The sequence below is a fragment of the Saccostrea echinata genome, unplaced genomic scaffold, assembly GCF_033153115.1.
Source record: "Saccostrea echinata isolate AGI-Se365-2 ecotype Australia unplaced genomic scaffold, CSIRO_AGI_Sech_v1 ptg000053l, whole genome shotgun sequence".
Taxonomy (NCBI): Eukaryota; Metazoa; Mollusca; class Bivalvia; order Ostreida; family Ostreidae; genus Saccostrea; species Saccostrea echinata.
The window spans coordinates 1357237-1363236 of record NW_026889802.1 but is presented as its reverse complement, the minus strand read 5'-3'; positions in this window follow the sequence as shown (position 1 = coordinate 1363236).

The following is a 6000-nucleotide window of genomic DNA, read 5'->3' as shown; positions in this document are numbered from 1 at the left end:
CAACATTTGCACAGAAAAGTCAATCGGACTGGGAAATCATGAATCATTTTTTTTGGCTAATATTTAATAAAAGTTTATCTGCAAATCTATTGATTATAATTAAAAAACAAGAAGACATGCATTGAGATGAAAGGCCTGATCACACAAGATGAAAAGCACTCTCCACCATCAGCTCATACATTCACCTCTTTCGTTGGTTTGCAGATATCGCATTGATAAGATAAGCAAGAGAAATAGTGTGTTTGTTTTAATTCATTATAATTAAATGTCTGTGCTAATGATTGTCCTTTAAGATAGATATTAACTAAAAAGATCTAGAACTATAAATAATCCTTGGAATATTGTGTTTTATACTTTATATTAAAAAGCTTGATGTGAGCCATTGCAGAGGTGCCTACTAGAGGAATGAACGACAACTTTGCAAGAGAGATTGGATGAAAAGGGGGATGGGGTGGCATGTGTGTGTGTGGGGGGAGGGGATGTGACTCAAATCCTAGAAATATAAGTAGATGAACTTAAATCTCAGCTCAATGATAAACAAATAAGTTTGATTAGAAATTTTCTGATGAGAAATTTTGCATGATTTGTAGGGCTGGGTATCGGCTGGAAATTTCGTATTGTGATATATTGCGATATTTTTAACTGTATTGCAATATGTATTTCAATATTTTCAATGACAGTTAAAATGCTCTTTTTCTTATTTTATTAACCTACTTCTATAAGCAACGCGTGTAAAACTATTATAAGGTAAATACATTGTAACATTTTTTTTATTAATTTTACTATAGTTTTGGAACAAAATGCAAACATACAACAGCATATTTACCGTTTAATACTGTTTGGCATGATTGTAAACGTTTCGGACATATTTTCATATTTTACTTATTAATAAGAAATCTAAAGCCCAGGCAGCTTGCCGGTTTATTGGTACTGGAAAAACATATTGCAATACGATATTTTTTGTTAATGAATCGCAATATATCGGAATATCGATAGTATGGCGCAGCCCTAATGATTTGCTTATTGATACTAAAATGTGTTTGTGTTTCTAGGAGGGGGCGTTACTACACCTATGAAGGCTGGCTCTTATAAGGTTGAATTTTAGTTTTAAAATTGCTTCACCCTCTGCATACTCCTGAATTTAACATAGTATTATCTATACCACAACAGTACAGTACATTTCTGTGTAAGAAGGTTCAGAAGAGAAATAACTCCTACAGAAACCCGCTGGTTTGATTTTGAAGCACTTGAGTCTATATGAGACAAAGCATAGGTCTGCCTTTGGCTGTTAACTTAATAGAACTAGTGTAATGTTCATCATTTTATGTTTGTTAATGAAGATCAGCCCCATAAAAAGAACCACAAAACCTTCCCATAGGCTGATACTAGCTTAATGCTCAGGCAGACTATCAATCAACGACCATACTTATTTTAAGGCAGATCTACCCTTAAGGCTTATGCATATTATTTTGATTAATTCTCTAATGTCTGTCATTTCATATTTAATTAGCATATCCTCTCATCAAAAATCAAATTTAATATCAAATCAGGTCAGGTTAACTTTTGAAGAAACATTTTTAATTCTTAGTATAGTACACAATGAATTGTGTTACACTGACTTTGATAAAGCGATAATTAACAATGAGAATAACTGCTCCAGTTGTTCTAAATGTCAGAAAATAATACCTTTCTTTTAAGATACATGTATTTTCTAATGAGATCTTATGAATTTATCTTGACATCACCTTATTTTTTACTAAGATTAAATTGTGTAGATTCCGGAAGTCTCCTATGCCTATTTTTTGCTCTAAGGTCATACGGGGACACCTCCATGGTTTCAACAGACTAGAGGACATTGTCTTACATTAGCCAAAATTAACAGTTTATAAAATGTTGACTGAATTTTTATTTTCATAAAAAATGAATTTTGATGTAAATTCAACTCCTCCAATATTTTAGTTGTTTTCTTGTTGTTGCTGGGTTTAGCAACTTATCATAATTTTGTTTCTTAATACACATGAACATATAAATTATTCTGAGTATATATTCCTTAACATTACTTATTTCATATGACATAGTTCAGTAAACTAAACTGTTAAAAGTAATCATTGCTAAATCATGAGCTACTTTTTTTGCAAAGGCAATTTTTTCATTAGTCAATAATGAGGGATGACAGTGTCCAAACCCCCCCCCCCCCCCAAAAAAAAAAAAAAAACTAGCTTAAGGCCAAGGTTAAAGTTTTTATCAAATGTAGGTTGAACGCTAAGGTCAAGATAAACATTTTAAAAAGGTTGGTATCCAAAGAGAGGTCTTGTCACAAGGAATACACATGTGAAATGTGAAAGCCCTTGCACAAACCCTTCAAAAGTTATAGGCAAGGTTAAAGGTTTTGTGGACAAAACAGACAAACAGATTAATAGACAAATAGACAGACAGACAGATGGACAGACCAAAAACTACATGCCCCTGAATCTTCAATTACCTGGGCACAATCAAAGTACTGAAAGTACTGAAAGCCGGGCTTTAATATGTTCGAGTGTATTGTCTAATCCTAAATTAGTACATATTTGAAAATCTTTCTTTCTGACCATTGATATTTAACAGGTAGAGTATGTATGATTATGATTAACAATAACCCATCTACCAATAATTTACGGTCCAGAACCCAACGTTAAGACCCCAGGATAGGACTTGGTGATATTTTTCATGAAAATACATTTATACCTTTCTAAACATTAAGCTCACAGTGGTTATGCATGGTAACAGTGCACTTTGAGTGGTTTTGCTGATTCATACAGGCACATATATAGTATCGGAGGAGCTAGGGGTGTCACCATTTTTCATACATAAACTTTTACAATGGACATTGTACATTGAAAGGTTGATTGACTCTTCGCAATCAAATTTAAATTGGAACTTTCATCTCACTCTTCGTAATATAAACCAGGTATTTATCACGAGCGACGAACAGATTTACTAAAAGCAAAATGGATATAGTCTAATTTTAATTAGATTGTACCATCATTTTATTGTAGCATATTAAAAGTACGGTAATTTGGTAATGAATTAATGAAATTCGAAATGTGAAAGTAAGTTGTAGCCCACCCCTACTCCTTCTCCAACGGAATAGGATTTTCGGGTTTGGACAATTCTCCTTTTTTCTGATAATGATACTACATGCCTGTATTAATCAGAAAAGAAATATTCTTTATTTTTGGTCCTCTAGGAAACCAGCTGCACGAAAATTATAATTATCTAATCTTTATGACATGAATATGAGTCTAGTTCTAGTTCCAGGTTCGGCCATAATGGTCATTGCCTGAGAAAATCATGATGTATTCAGGTCTTTATGGCTCGTACATAGATGGCTCTTCATTCTGAACAGGAAGTTTTGAAGCAAAGACTAACCAACTTTTTCTGAAAAATTATAATGTGTTGTACTTAGATAAAGACTAATGAACATTTTTATATGTTGTTTTCTTTTAATTATATATTAACATAAACGAATTTTATTTCCAAGCACCCTTGAGAGCTTTGCATGTGTTTTAAGACCTTTTTTTTGGAATGCGCGCGCACGCTCAATATACTGTAAAGCGCTTTGGGAGCACATGCGAGATGAATCCAAGGTGAGAAGTCTCGAACAAAATTTTCACATTCAAAACATACCATTGACTTTTCACTAAAAATTTGATCTGAATTTGTAAGCATAAAAATTTTCGACGCTAAATTGATTGTTAAATGGGTATAAATAATTTATATATTATACATAAACATATTCACATGAAATTTCTATCTTAAAGTTTACATTTTTATTTATTTATATTCCATGCTTCACAGAATATAAATCTTTATCCCAGTCATTTAAATTAATACTATTAAATTAAAATATTAACCAAATGGAATCGCATTGTTTATTTCATATTATGAAAGAAAACAAATAGTTTTGAACTTCATTTACATCACCTTTACACAAGATCTTAGCCGCTCGCGTGGCGCAGTGGTAAGAGCGTCTGCTCTAGAGTCGCGAAGTAAGGAGTTAATCCTTACGTCGCGGGTTCGAATCCCACTGTGGGACGTGGAGACCGTGTAAACCGAGGTCCCGTGTCGCAATAGGTGCTTGCACGAAAAAGATCCCTCACTGCTCAATGGCCGTAAGTGCCGAGTAGAGGACAAAATTTGGAGCTCTCCACCGGCAAGTGGTAGTGTCTCCATATGAGTGAAAAAATTCTCGAGAGGGACGTTAAACAACATACAAACAAACAAACACAAGATCTTAACCATCATAAGGATTTTTTTTCGAAATTATTTATTAGAAAGGAGAAAGTTATTTTAATTGCATTCAGGGTTATCGAAGTAATACCGTATTTTCAAACCCTTTTCTTTAAACGCATTCAAATTTTAACTTATTTATTTGAGTAGTAATATATTGAAAACATTACAGCATTACCAGTATTACAACTGTAAGATTAATCTTCATGAATATTTACATACATACATCATTAGGCTAAAAAAAATTGTTTGTTTCCGGTTATACCCGACTGACCTCCTACACATTTTTTTTTCAGAAAATTACGAGTATCCGTAACTGTCTCTTTGTTTTACGAATTCGTAATGGCGGCGCACTTGTTTGCTGCAAGTAGTCGGTGTTCGCTGTTATTTTATGCCGTTAATATAATCATAAAATCATCATCTTTTTGCAATTATTTTGAAAGGAAAAATTTAATAAATTGTCTCCTGTTAAGCCGTTTTCACAAGATCAACCCTGAAAATATCAGCAGAAATTAACACGGTATCGTACCAAATTACATCATTCTGATAAATGACCACCGATGTTTTTAAAATTCATTATTACATTAAATTTCTTGCCATTCAAGACACCTTAATGCTATACTGATCTTAAAAAAACAATTACAGATATCACGACATTGTCAGTGAGCTTACTGTTTATACATGCATCACGGACGTAAATTCAGACTAATTATACTATAATATCAGTAAACGAACAAAAAATGTCATACAATTTTTTTTAATTCTACCAATAACATATGGCTAGTGAGGAGAATATATAATCATTTGTTTTATTTAATGTCACTAATTTAAACATTTAAGGTCACTAATTTTAACTTTTAAGAAAACAATTAATTTTTTACAAAAAATGTTTGTCTGTCAATTGCCAAACTTTTTTTTAAAAGAATGTTGAACCATATGGTTTGCTGATTTTTCTTTAGATATATTTGAATTAGAAATTTATTTAAAAAAATTATATTCATATTGGTTTAATAATTTATGTAATTCATAGTTAAAGAAATGCACATATTTTTAGAGATATTCTTAAAGTTTCAAACAAACAGTACTTTTATCGCCGACTAGATACACCAGATACACCATGTACAATTGTCAGGCGACCTAATTCATACGATGGCCGACAGCGGCCGCCACTTTTGATTCTGAATATTGTCATTTTGTACAGCTTTTTTGTCAATTTTCGTTGACAAATTACAACTAAACTGGTAATGCTATATGTTCATATACAGTTTTTACACTGACAATTTACACTGGAGAAAATCATTAAAATTCTTTCTTGTGATATGAAATGAAGATACATAAAACAGGTTACTTGAAGGTGATAAGCTTAAGGTTCTAGCAGAACAGCAAGGTCGGGGTGATTACAGATTAGTATTGTCTTCTAGATATGCTTTCTCGACAGATTGTAGTAATTAATTCATAAAATTCCATGTTGGTGTACCTGCTGGTCACATCATAGGTAACCAGGATGAAATTTTCCAGGTCTATGAGAAATTTGATTTTGTTCATAATCGGACGTGTCTTTGATGTATGAATTTTTTTTTAAACAATGCGCACGAGGAAATGATCACTTTAGTTACATGTACCTATATTTTCATTCCCGTGCCACATTGAAAAATAATTGGCCGACCAGGTGGAAGTCTTGAGAGGTTGCGTTGGCCTTTAAAAGTGTTTCAAGCATTTAGTTATTAATTT